This window comes from Lactuca virosa, chromosome 4, assembly GCF_052849685.1.
Source record: "Lactuca virosa cultivar CGN04683 chromosome 4, Lactuca_virosa_CGN04683_v6, whole genome shotgun sequence".
Lineage (NCBI taxonomy): Eukaryota > Viridiplantae > Streptophyta > Magnoliopsida > Asterales > Asteraceae > Lactuca > Lactuca virosa.
The window spans coordinates 391,590,827-391,605,730 of record NC_136429.1 but is presented as its reverse complement, the minus strand read 5'-3'; the positions used below and the strand labels follow the sequence as shown (position 1 = coordinate 391,605,730).

The 14,904-nt window shown below is 38.8% G+C and overlaps 1 pseudogene; it reads right to left on the bottom strand.

Annotated features, from left to right (window-relative positions):
* Positions 1-13,025: 13,025 nt before the first annotated feature.
* LOC145106427 (protein RDM16 pseudogene) lies at positions 13,026-14,904 on the bottom strand (annotated as a pseudogene).

Sequence of the window (14,904 nt, the reverse complement as noted above, 5' to 3'; positions counted from 1 at the left end):
AAGTATGTGCTCTGACTAAGTCCAATTAGTCTCTTCTTTCTATCTCTCAATATTCTAATCCCAAGAATATAGGCAGCTTCTCCAAGGTCTTTCATGGCAAAACACTTTCCAAGCCAAGACTTAACCTCTTTCAAGGTTGGAACGTCGTTACCAATGAGTAATATGTCATCGACATACAACACCAGAAAAGTTACTATACTCCCACTAGCCTTGATATACACACAAAACTCATCTTCACTTCTAGAGAAACCAAACTCTTTGATTTTCTCATGGAAGCAAAGATTCCAACTGCGAGATGCTTGTTTCAATCCATAAATGGATTTCTCAAGCTTGCACACTCTATTGGGGAACTTTGCATCAACAAAACCCTCTGGCTGACTCATGTAAACATCTTCAGCCAACTTCCCATTAAGGAAAGCAGTTTTGACATCCATCTGCCAGATTTCATAATCATGGAAGGCAGCTATGGCGAGCAATATCCTAATAGATATAGCTACTGGTGAGAAGGTCTCATCATAGTCAACCCCTGGGGTTTGAGTGAAACCTTTTGCAACCAGTCGAGCTTTGAATGTGTGCACATTCCCATCCATGTCTGTCTTCTTCTTGAAGATCCATTTGCACCCAACTGTCTTGCGACCTGGTGCACTATCAACCAAATTCCAAACTTGGTTGTCATACATGGACTTAATCTCGCTGTCCATTGCCTCTTTCCACTTGGAAGCCTCTGGGCCTGCCATTGCTTCCTTATAAGTGACTGGTTCATCTAAGTTTACCAGTGTTCTGTCACTTATGAATGTGTCACCATCTGAAGTAATATGAAAACCATACAACTCAGGTGGCACACTCACCCTAGTGGATCTTCTAAGAGGTAATGAGTTATCAATTGGTTCAACATGAACTGTTTCCTCTGGTTGAGTGCTAGTGTCATCTAAGGTTCCTTCATTGGCTGACTCTTGAATTTCTTCAAGGTCAATAGTGCTCCCACTGTCCTCTTTGAATATGAGCGCTCTTTCAAGAAAGACTCCTCTTCGTGCTACAAAGACCACGTTCTCACTAGGCCTGTAGAACAAATATCCAAAAGACTGCTTTGGGTAACCAATGAAAACACATTTCTCACTTCTAGCTGCTAGCTTGTCGTGAGTCTCTCGTCTTACGAAAGCTTCACAACCCCAGACTTTAACATGTGCTAACGAGGGAACTTTCCCTGTCCACATTTCGTGAGGTGTTTTGGCAACCTTCTTTGTAGGGACAAGATTGAGGATGTGGGCGGCTGTCTCTAAGGCATACCCCCAGAAGTGAATAGGAAGCGAAGCCCGACTCATCATAGAACGAACCATGTCTAACAAGGTTCGATTGCGCCTCTCAGCTACACCATTTAACTGTGGTGTCCTAGGAGGAGTCAATTGTGAGACTATCCCACATTCTTTCAGATAGTCGTTAAACTCGATGCTAAGATACTCCCCGCCTCTATCGGATCTAAGTATCTTTATCTTTCTGCCCAATTGATTTTCGACTTCATGCTTAAACTCTTTGAACTTTTCAAAAGTTTCTGACTTATGCTTGATCAAGTAGATATATCCATATCTGCTATAATCGTCAGTGAAAGTCACATAGAATCGATTAGCATCTCTTGTAGTTGATCTGAAGGGCCCACACACATCCGTGTGTATGAGATCCAACAGACCTTCACCTCTTTCACAAGACCCTGTGAATGGTGATTTTGTCTTCTTTCCCAAAAGACAAGATTCACACATATCATCTGACTTTAGGTCAAATGATTCCAACACTCCATCCTTTTGGAGTTGGGCTATGCGTTTCTTGTTAATGTGTCCAAGACGACAATGCCACAAGCATGCCTTGTCTACACTATTAGACAAGTCAATATTAAGTACACTATTTCCTAGGCTATCAACACAAGTCACTGTTTCATACACACCATTACAAGGTAAAGCTTCAAACATAAAAACACCATTCTTATAAACAGAAATTGAACCATTCAAATCATTAAAAGAATATGTAAAACCTTGTCTGAACAATGCATGAAATGAAATAATGTTTCTCGTCATCTCAGACGAATAGCAACAATTTATTAAATCTAATCTAACATCATTACTAAGCAGAAGCTGATAAACTCCGATCTTGGTTACTGGTGAAGACTTTCTGTTTCCCATGATCAGGTTTATCCTTCCTCGCTCTATCTCCTCACTTTCCTTTAGACCCTGCAAATCAGAACAGATATGAAAACCACATCCTGTATCAAGGACCCATGAACGAGAAGATAATGAGTTATTAGCAGAAATAGTGTAAATACCTGCCGAAGATGGCTTCACTTTGCCATCCTTGATATCTTGCAGATATTGTGGGCAAGATCTCTTCCAATGCCCCTTTTGGTTGCAGTAAAAGCAAACTGCCTCTTTTGGATCAGAAACATGGGGAGTGGAACCATTGGGCTTAGCCTTTGGGCCATTACTAGATGACCCAGCTTGAGCCTTGCTCTTCCAGTTTTGTTTGGGAGGACCTTTCCTCTTTTTCCCCTTTCCCTGTCCAATAGCCAAAACAGGGGCACTCGTAGGTGTGGAGGGTATACTTTTACCCTTCATCCCTGCCTCAGCTGTCTGCAACAAGTTGTGCAATTGGGCCAAGGTCTGCTCAGTATTGTTCAAATGGTAAGTTAGAATAAACTGACCATAACATTCAGGAAGTGAGTTCAAGACCATGTCAATGGCCAATTCCTCATCAAAGTGAATATTGAGCTTGACCAAACGCTCTATGTAGCGTTGCATTCTTTGCACATGTGACACAACCGACTCCCCATCTTTCATCTTGCAAGCCATGAGTGACTTGACTACTTCGAACTTTTCTTGACGAGCTCGCTTATGGTACTTTTCCATAAGGTCCTTGTTCATCTCGAAAGGCCAGTAGTCCTCATAGTACCTCTGCAATTCTGGGGACATAGTTGCCACCATGATGCATGCCACTTTGGTAGCATCATCGTAATGTTTCTTGTAGGCAGCAAGATCTTCAGGAGTAGCTTCATTCTCATCAAGCTCTTTGAGCTCCTTTTCAAGAACATATTATTTGTTCTCGAAACGAAGAGCCATCTTGATGTTGCGCATCCAATTGTTATAGTTTGAGCCATCCATAACGACTTTGGAGCAGATATTGAGCAAAGAGAAGTTTTGGTTGGAGGAGGACGAAGCAGAAGTGTTTCCAGGAGTAGACATCTGAAAAGAAAGAAAGTTTTAGTTAGATTTCAAGATACCTTAATAGAATAACCCAAAGATATAATATCAAGGTTAGGATCCAACTATGAAGATTCACAACTTAGAAATGGGATGCCGAGATCCAAGTGCAAATTTCATAAAGGTAGGTGAATGACGATTCACCAATTCCACCATTAGACGAAACAAACGAAGTGAAATTCCTAATTCTTTTGAGATACATTGAAACTATTCAATGGCATGTTTTGATCTCAGATTATGCTCTTCTATTTGTGACTGGGATGCCGAGGATCACAAACAAGATGTGAATAACCATGCAAATGTGCTTGGTAACCTCATTGTCTTTATCATTAACTATTGATGTGCTGGTAAACCACACACGCTCCATCAAAATGACAATTATGAGATACCCATTACTACTCTTTATTAGTGCCTTTTAGTGTGCTGGTTAACCACACACGCTCCACTAACGACCAATAAAGCATAATGTGCAATTTCATGGATTAGCATACTTTTCACATTTTTCCTAAAGTAACTAGAGTTGGGATTTTGAAAATAATGTTCTAGTACTTTCTTTAATATCATTATACTTTTAATGAGAAGTAGTTGTCCTATCAAATCCGTTCTGCTAACGACCCTCCACTAATCAAGGAAGCGGTGGGTGAGAGTGGACACCCATTCAACTACCATTTTATAGGCAGTTTCCTTATACCCCCCTTATAGATTAGCTTCGTGAATGAGGCATACTAGCGATTTGACTGACCAAATTCTTATACATATATAATATTAAACTTTTAATTATAATATATATATATAAGGTGTGTTTTAAAACTTTTTAAAACTTCAAGGGTTTATAAATTTCGAAATTTAAGCTATTAAATTTAAATTTAAATAAACCAATTAACTAGATTTAATATTTATCTTTTAATTAACTATTAATCAAATTATTAAATCTTGTAAGGATTATCTAATTAAATTAATCCATTAATTTAATCCTAATCATTATCCCTCTAAATTTCGAAAAATAGGGTAAGGATAATTATCCAATTAATCTAATTAAGTAACAATTATCCAAAACAAGAAACCCTAAAACTTCTAAGCAAATTTCGAAATTTACAAGGGAGGAGGCTAGGGTTTTCAAAACCCGAACCCTAATTTCGATTAGGGTTCTTTGGAGGCTAGGGTTTTCGAAAAAACCCTTTGATCCAAAACCCTAGAAATCGAAAATTTGGCCTTTAGGGTTTAATAGCTATAAACCCTAATTTGCAATTCAACAATTGTAGCAATTCAATTTAAAACAATAATGGCTCTGATACCACTGATGGGTTTTAGGTACAACAAATAAACTAGAAAACAGTTCCTAAGTTCACATGCAACCTACTTTGGATCTATGTTTTAACTATTGAACATACAACTTTGAATTGCAAAACAAGAACCCTAGAGGAGAGAGGCTAATTTCGAAATTAACAAACTAGGGTTTAAGGTTTACATACCTTTCAATTGTTATAGCAAACAATTGATATTCCCTTGATCTTGATCTTGATCTTCTTGGAAGCTTTAGCACCACAAGTGTAATGCCTCTAATGGAATCACACCCAAACTAGCAAGAAGGAAAGTAGAAGAAGAGAGAGGGGAGAGGGAGTATGCAAAATCTCGGCCTTAGGGTTTCTTCAAAAGAAAGAGTGACCAAAAACATGAACCAGGAGGCTCCTTATATAGCTGAGGGATTTAGGGTTTAAGGGAAACCCTAGTTATCCTTTGCTTAGGGCCTAAGCAAACCCAAGGGCCTTATCCAAGCCCCTATGGACGAAATTATTAGGGTTTCCCCTAAAGATTTCGTCCACCCTCTTCCAAGGGGGTTCTAGAGCCTTCCACTCAACTATTAGATAATTGCAAACTAGTCCCTGCACCTTATAATTAATTCTTTTAACCCCAAAATCAATTCTGATTAATTTTTGGCTAACAATTAATTACACATAATGATTTCTAATTAATATATTAATCCATTAACATATTAATAAATCATTTATATATATATTAATTTATAAATCTTATAAATTAATATCTCTCCTTTCATAATTTCCTTGTCCAGTTGCTAGGTTGAGGGCAACCCAAAAGGACTGTGCTGCTATCAATTCAAGTACATACCAATTATAGTTATGGGCTTAGACACCTAATCCAACACCTTTGACCCACAGATACAATGACAAAAACTCACCTCGAAGTCCAAAAGATAGCTAAACTGATCACTGTTTCAAATATCGGCTCTACATTTCACATATACAAGAAACATGGATTAAGCCTCAATTTAGCACTCAAATGTAACATCTGCACTTCCAGGTATGAGATTTATTCCATAAAAGACAAATTCCCCTTGGAACCCGTCGAGTTGATGGCCTCAACTCGATCTGTTGAAGACTTTTTGGACTGTGCATATTTTTGAACCAACTCGACGAGTTGTTGAGGAAAACTTGACGAGTTGCTGGCTGATTAAGAAACACTAATTTTTAGGGTGTTGTACCCTATTTAAAGGCCTTATACCCTTTGGGTGGCCTCGTTATCAGTCTCCTATGTCCAGAAATCCCTAGTTTGTGCATCCTCTCCCATATTTGTGTGTGTTTGATCTTGAAGAGTGATTTCTTGGTGTTCTTTTGAAGGAGCTTGAAGTTTGAAGTGGCTTGATTTAGATGAAGGATATAGATCCGTAACCTACTCTTTTGTTGCAGTTATTTTGAGGTATAAAGTCGACACCTTTCTTATCTATTGCTTAGATCACTTTCTTTGAAGTTTATTGTCATATTTGGCTGATTGTTGGGATTTATCATGGGTTGCGTATTTCATGAAGTTATCACTTCAGATCTGGACGTTTTATCGCCTCATTGGACTAAAAGTTGCAAGCTTTATCAAGTTCTAGGCCTCCTTCATGCCTTAGGTCCCTTATTAAGCCATCCTTGTGTTTTGGAGCCTCTTTGGGACATGCATGGACGTAAAGTTAGCAACTTTACATGGTTTTCCAGCCCTTGGGTATTAGATCTATGTTTTAAGGCGTTAGACTTAATGAAAAAGGACTGAATTTGTTAAGCTGGGAAAACTCGGCGAGTTTTCTAGCCAACTCGACGAGTTGGCTAGGGGTTTCCCGACTCTCTGAATACGGTAGGAACTCGACGACTTGCTTGGTGCACTCGACGGGTTGGGTCAACATGGACTGTTGACCTTGACTGTTGACTTTGACTTTGTCCATGGTTGACAAAGTCTGACTCTTGAGGGTATTTTGTGTATTTTAGAGTTTTGATAGAAATGATTACATGGTGGTTGTAGGCATTTGGGTCCGGAGATGAGATTTGGAGTTGGATCTTACCAGTTCAGCACTACTTGTGAGGTGAGTGTTCCTCACTGTACTTGTTGGGTCGAAGGCAGCAAGGCTGGCCCTTTGGATTGTTATCCTGGTTATCGTATAATTGGGTATTGTAGTAATCAGTTAAATCTGAATCCTAGTAGAGAGGATGATGCTATGATTATTGATATGTATGATCTATGCTTGCCTGTTGTTTGATTATGTGTTTATGAGTTATGTATATGTCGACATGTGTGTGTGTGGTTGGGTTGACGTGGTCCTGCTTTGTGCTGAAGGCCAACAGACCCATTGCGGCTCGGATAGACTGAAGGCCTACGAGGCGGACCAGTCAGGCCAAAGGCCCACAGAACGGTCCAGACAGGCTGTAGGCCCAGTGTGGTAGTCCACACATGCTGAAGGTTCTGTATGTGTGTTGTTGCGTGATAGCTATGATTATGTATTGTGGTGGTATTTTGGGGAAGACTCATTGTAATATACACGTTTTGAAATCGTGTTTTAAGTAAATAATATTATGAAATATTATGTGAATTTGAGTAATTGAGTTCTAACAGATAGTTTTTACTAGAAATGAAGTAAAACTATGTTTAGAATCACTCGGAAAATATTGGAAGTCTTATGAGATTCCAATTAAAAGATAAATATCGAAATTTAACGAAAATATAAAATTTGAAATAAGTTGAATTTTATTATTCAAATTTGTAGATAATTTCATTAGAAACATTTAGGCGAAAACCTCATCGAAATCCGAGTTATAACGAAGAAGTTATAACTAATCGAAGATCCGCGACAAAACCGGCACGACGCCGAATGACGTAAAAAGTGAGTTTTTGATAAACTACTTTTTAGCCTTAGTGATCTAAATGAAAGTCGTAGTATTCGTTAAACCGAGAAGTTTGATAAAAAGAACGCCAAAATCTGACTTCGTATGAGGAAGTTACGATTTTTCTAAGTTTCAGCTTAGAAGTAGACAGCTAAAAACTCGAATTTTAGATTGAGTGATTTTTAGCCGAAACAACCTAAACGAGAATTGAAGATCTCGTCAATAGTAGTACAACGGTAAAAAGTCTGACGAAAACGGATGTCGGATGAAGAAGTTATGAATTTTTAACGGATTTATCAGTCCCGGTCTGTTAAAAATAATAATATTAAAAATAAATTCAAAATTATCCGACGAAGTATAAACGAAAGTTGTAGAGTATAATTTACCCTACGCGTGCATATAAAGAACGTCAAAAACGGAGCTCGTATGCGAAAGTTATGGATTTTAGAAGTTCGGGGCTCAAAAATCGAGAAATCCTTGAAAACCGAGAAGAATCGCAGGGCTCAGCTTCGGCCACGTCGCCCTTCTCGCATGTAGACGCGTGTCCGAGCCAGAGAACCAAGCGATGCGAGGTCCAATGGCATTCCGACGCGTGCCACCTCCGTGTCAAGTCCGAAACGCGCCTGCTGTTCCGACCCTCGCATCCGAGCCTCGCCCTTCTGCCGCGTGTACCGAGCCTCGCAGCTGCGCAGACACCTGCCCTCTCCCTCTTGCTTCGGATCCGAGGCTCGCACCTATATAAGGGTTGCGAGACCTCCCGGGTAAATGTTAGAAAATGTGTCTTTTTCACCCCTAAACTTATATTTCTACTATTTCAACTTCCCCCGAAGCCCCGGGATTATTTCCAACGCCCGAAACACGCCCCGAAGTTCCCGAGAAGCCCGAGAAATTTATCTTTTCGGTTTGAAGCTCTACCTTCGCAGAGCCCGGTTTTCAAGAAAACTCCCGGTTTTCAACGAAGATAGTCAATTATAGTAACGAAGTGCTGCCCAAATTACTATTTTAACCCCCCGGTTATTTCACGGTGAGTTTAATATATAGGAACAATTGTATGTTATGTGTTATATGTGCTATGTGCTTTTCGGTGTTATTATTCCGGGTTATTTTCCCGTGTTATTTTTATTCGCTATTTTTAATAGCAAAGTAATACCTTTGACCATGTGATCAGTGAAAGGACTTAGATTCACATTGGTACTCGTATGTAGCCTTTGGCCATGTAGAACATGTCTCCGTAAGAGAATGATTTCTATTCTATGGTATTGGCAGAAGGTTAGACAGGGCTATAAGCCTGAAATCTACCAAAATGTTAATCCGAAGTTGTATGTCTTGTGTGCCATTTGGGCCAAAGCTTTATTGATGTATATCAAGTATGGAAATTGTTATGTCTCATTGATTGTATATCTTTGAATCAAATCAATGATTGATATGGAAAGTTTGTCACATGATTCACATATTCCTTTGATGTTCCTTGTTCCTCTTTGCTTTTTCCATATTGAAGTATATATATGGCATAACGTTATATTGTATCTATTATTGAACTCACTAAGCGTCACCGCTTACCCTCTCAATGTTTAACGAATTGCAGGAGATAAGCATCCAGTATAGTTATATACTGATAGAAGATTTTTGAATAGTTTGAAACTATTGTATTGATAGAAGATTTTTGAATAGTTTGAAACTATTGTATTTTGTACTCCCATATGTATAAAACTATAGAATCCTGGGAAGTTATGTAATATATACCACTTTGAAATAGTCGGTTTGTATCCAGTAGTTTGTAATCACTTTATCAGTATAAAATATTGTTTTTATGAATATGCATGTAGCATGTTTCGGAGTAACAATTATCAAGTATGAAAGTGTGGGTCTTTCACTCATTAAGCTCTAGGCTTACAATTTTTTATTATGTTTTAGGTACCTCAGATGATCGTGGGAAGGTGAAGGCTTGATCCTGCACCTCCTCGTATTTTGTGTTATGATTTCTAGGAAAACTCTGATGTGAAATTTATTTTGAAAACAATATGTAATAAATGATGGTTTGTACTTATTTCAAAAGTTAAAAGTTTCAAGAAATTTTCGAATGTTACAAGTTGGTATCACAACCTTTGTTTGAGTGAATTGGAGGAACACTCGTGTAAATCCAGTCTCAAACTAAGGAAAAGATTTTCAAATGGTTTTCAAAATGCTCAAAGAGGATGCAATGTGTACGATCAGCCGAAGTTAGTAAGTGGACCACAAAATACCATAGCTGCTATTTAATATTGTGATATGTTAGAAAAGCATGCTAGTGATAGGCTAGAGATCTTCAGGAATTGCATGATAGAATTGCCAGATTATATGATGGCTGATAGCCTAAAACATTTTTTTTATGAAATTGGCATCATTACTGTAATTACTTAGTGTATGCATCATGATTATATATAACAAAGATCTTATAGCCTGAGAATGTCTGGTTTTGTCTTATTTCCTGTTCCTGTTTGATGAAGGGCTTAGGTTAGGATCAGATATCTGAATGTCTATACAATCCAGTGTTATGTATGGCTAGCATACACGACTGCTGCAGGGTTGGTGGAAGTTTCACGGATGAGACGTAAGGGGTGACTCGACCAGTTATGAGAAGTTTAGTCTTTCTTCTAGGGGTGAGGACTAAGTGTTCGTCTATGCTTATGAGTATTGTTAGGGCGAGGTGATGATCCTTGAGACAAATACGGGTAGGTGTGGAAGTTATGGTCGTTTGAAGTTTAAATGAAAAGCGGGACATTATGTAGTACATTGGGCGTACTGACTATAGAAGGTCGCGGGATCACTCTAGTACGCCGGGGCATACTTATAGGTACGTTGGGCGTACGCGACCCACACTCAAACCCTAATATTCAACATTTGGACCCTATTTAAGCAACTTAAGTCCCTTGAGGATTTTCCTTTCTCAACCTCCATTCACCCTAAAGTAGTATTACGAACCATTGCCCCTTTTCGTTAGATCTTGAGCTTTTCGAGTGATTTTTATGTGTTTGGTCCATAATGAAGAATGAGGAACTCATTGGAGGAGCATTCATTTGATTGGAGCTTGAAGATCCATAAATCTCTTCACATTTGTAAGTTTTGGAGGTATAAAGCTTCCAACTTCTTTTACATAAATCTGGTTTTGGGTTATGTTTTGGGCATATTTTGGTCCCATGACTTGGATTTGTGAGTGGAAGTTACTCCAGAACCTTTGGACTTCATAAATTGGTATTTCTTAGTTGTATAAGTGATAAAAATCGAAGCTTGAGTGCTGAAGTTCACTCATGCTTGAGTTGTTAACCTTTTTATGGTGTTTTGGACTTAGGGTTTAGTGTTGGATCCTATTAAGTCATGCAAGTAAGTAAAGTTGCCAACTTTATGGATTAAGACCTTAATTAGAAGTAGATCTGAGGTTTGTATGTTAAGGGATTAAGGGATTAAGCCATTCAGATGAGAAAAGATCAATGACCAGTACGTTAAGTGTACTTCTGTGTACGCTGCATGTACTGAGTTTGAGTCTCGTATTCTAGTCAACGTGACTATGCGGGTACGCTGGCCGTACTCCATGATGTGGACCTAGAATGATTTTGTGCCATTTTCAGGGTTTGGGCTATGTTTGGTTGGGTTTAGCCTTTATGGGGTAAAATGGTCTTTTAACGTTGGATTCGAGATTAAGGATTTATATTCCCGGTTATGTTTTATCACCTAATTATTAATTAGGATATTATTTGATTGATTAGTGCGGGGATTCTCCAGTTCAGCAGCCCGATCATCTATTTGTTTATCAGCGGATTGAGGTGAGTTTGCTCACGATACTATAGGCCACTAGGAATTATATGTGCTTGTAGTCTTCGTGACTCCTGTTGTATAATGGTATGCTTGTGTGCCTATTTGTTATATGTATGTGGGGTGAAATAGACCCGATATAGCTTTGTGCTAACATGTGAGCTGAAATAAAGTCGGGAGTGAAATAGACCCGGGAGCAAAATAGATCCGGTACAGCCTTGTGTCGACCTATGAGTTGAAATTGGTTCGGGGGTGAAATAGACCTGATACAACCTTGAGCTGACGTATATGTATGTTATGCGGTATTTAGGAGAACTCACTAAGCTTTGTGCTTACGATTTTTTGTTTATGTTTCAGGTCCTTCCAATTCGAATGAGTAGAGCTCGAGATGATCACATCGCGCACACACACCATGATTTCCGCCATATTTGACTCTGATGTATTTTTGGATGATTGTTGACATACTCTGATTTCACTTATCATTTTTGTAAACATGTTTGGCTGATTGTTTTATTAATACAAAAATGAAATTTTTTGTTATAAATTTTGGGACGTTAAAATTAATATATTAATCGCATAATATATTAAAACAACATTTATCATTCTCTGCTAATATCATTTCTAGCTATTTCTGATTATGAGGACAACCTAAAAGGACTTTAGTTTTTAATTCAAGTATATACCAATTTAGTTATTCGGTTACACACTTAATCCATCAATATTAATGTTAGAAATGTCACAAAAATAGAGGTTTAATTGCATTTGACTGTAAACAAGGTTGTAATTTTTGCAATTAAAGATGCAACAAAGGTTGTAAATAGCATTGAGAAATGTTCTAATTCTTCACTAGAAAGGTAATAAATGTTGAAATTTATTATAAAAAAGCTACGTTTTTGTAACTAAAATAGTAAAAAAAAAGTTGCATATAAATGGAAAACAAATTGCATATGAGCATAAAAAAGTTTATTTTTCATAACAGAGATTGTATTAAAAAAAGGTTGCATCTAAAAAATAATTGCAACCATTTAAGAAAGGGTTGCATTTGGTCTAATGCAATTTTCCTAATGCAACCTTTGGTAAAAGGTTTCGGCATTATACAACCTTTTCAAGCCTTAATGCAACCTTTTAGAGAAGTCGCATTAGCTTGATTTTGTTGTAGTGTGTAGGGGTAGAGGCAAAGTTATTGGGGTTCGTCACGTTCTGGATGTAGATATATAAGAAATGACAAGTGATAGGGGTTAAGATCAAGGGAAATGAAGATGGAGGTGTGATGTTACATATGGACACGAGCATCGACGATTACGTCGGGCAAGAAGAATAAAAAGGCGAGATGAGTGTCGATGAAGATAAGGGGCATGAGTTAGTGGGGTGATGTGTGAAAGGGGCTTTAATTTTTTTTAAAATAAAATTAATTAAAATTATATATTCAAAAAGAAATATAGGTTATTTTATAGGAATGAAGGACAAACACACAAATATAGATTATATTAAACTTGATTTAAATGATTTTATCGACAACCCAGCTGGATAAGCAAATTTTTCGGACCTTTATTTTCGTCTTGAACTACACGTAAATATCATAATTTGATTCGTTAGTGATTTAACGATTAAACTATGCAAATTTTAGACAACTTTTTCTAAATTTAAACACAAACTTTATACTGTACTTGTGACAAACTAACGAGGACACACATAATAAAGATTCAGGTAGGATCTCAATATAACAAATCTATCACTGAACAACCTATATACCAAAAAAAATTGCTGCAACAACGTATTACAACCAGCATCATATATATCATTATATCATCTCTCATTCTCTCCAAATTTTATAGTTTCACTAATTACACATCCTTGAGAAATTAACAACTAAATCCCAATAATGACCAACCCCAGCATCATAAAACACTTTGCGAGCAGCATTTTCGGTACTGCATTCATGCACCAAAAACCTTTGAAAACTTGGTTTAGTCACACTCCCTTGCCACACCAACACACACTTATTCTTCACGTTCTCATCATCATCATCAACCTCTTCATGCATATTCTCTTCTTTCACAGCCGCAGCCCAATTTATCCTCTTCAACATCAACTTCTGATACCGTTTTACCGATTTACCCCCGCCCTCCACCACCACGACAGAAATACCCTCCGAAATAACCGCACACCCCGACAACCGATTCTTCTGTGCATTTACATCAACCTTAAACCTAGTCTGAAGGTGCGAAAGGTCATTCACTTTGTATATGGACACAATTGTTTCGAGGGTATTATTATTGTCATCGAAAAACTTTGGTTTTTTCTTTTCGCGTCTTTCGGTCGGAGTCAACTTCCGGGCGATATTCCGGTCAACATGAGCCTGTTCACATTGGGCGGCTGCGCTTCTGATTTCCATTTCAAGGCGGGTCGGGTTTTGGGTGGCTTCTGATCCGAGGACTTTCATTAGATTGCTCATTTTGACTTTGGGTTTTGGGGGTTCTAGAAGGCCTAGGCGGATCATTTCTTGCCGGGCTTTTTCAGTGGCGAGGCGTCTTTGAGTTCGGAGTCTTTTGCGTTCTTTTTGGGTGAGTTTTAGAGGCTGAGGCGGGGGTGGGGCCGGTTCGGCTGGCGGTTCGATTGGGTGGGGTTGTTCCATGTATAGAGTTATCTTCTCTTTCTTTAGTATATCTTCAGGTGGCCCGCCTTCTGTGACGTTTCCGTAAGTACCAGAATCAACAAACTGAAAGGTCATCGTTTTAGGCCTTAAAAGTTTAGTTTTATTGATTCCCATTCGAGGATCAAAGTGAGGGTTTTCATCTAGATCCACTTCTAATTCCGGTTTCAGAATCTGGAATGCATCTTTCTTCTTTCTTCTGTTTGTTAATGTTAACCTTAAGGGTGCTCAAGATGTTTAACTTTGGTATATTTACCACATTGCCATTTTCATTGACTTCCCTACCCAATGCATCCAAACTAAGAACAGGGGCTTTAGCAGGCTTTTCTGGTGCCAGCTCTCCCGGGAACTTGTTTATAAGTGGGGCAAATTCCGTGTCTTGTCTAAAACCCATCTTGGCAGCAAGCTCTTGTGCCCGTTTTACAGCTTCATGAGAATTTCGGGGCAGCCCACCACCAAGTCGGGCAGCAGATTGTGGTGGGGCAGCGGGTATTCCTGAACTAGATGGAGGTTTGAGGCCATCTCTTGCTGAGTCAGTACCCTTGTTTAACAACGGGATCTTCTTCATCTTTTCTGCAAGCGCCTTGTGCTTCAGTAAAGTTGCTTTGGCCATAGATAAAGCATTGAGAGAGATGCCTCCAATCTTGCCAGCATCTGCAGAATCAACTCCTTCGGTTTCATGTTTGGTAGAAAGTGATGATGATACCTTAGAAGGAGGATGAGGGTGGCTGGGCGCCAAAGGGGTCTCATGTGGGGTTCCATATGGCTTACTGGGTGCTCCCAGTGCACCACCACAGGGTTCATCTTTAAGTTCATTCTTCATCGTCGTCATTGTTTCCCCGTTCAATTTCCCTTGTTCCAACTTATCTCCATCCTCGAATTCCCTCCTCTCATCCCTATCTGTGTCTTCCTCAGCAAAACCCACTTTCTCCTGATCAAACCGCCGCCACTCATTCCACTTAGTTCGTTTATCGCCATACCGATCCTCCTCATCACTCTCTCCACCTCTATCTTTCCTCTTGCTGCTTCGATACTTGGTGTCGCGATCGAAATCCCATCTATCCAT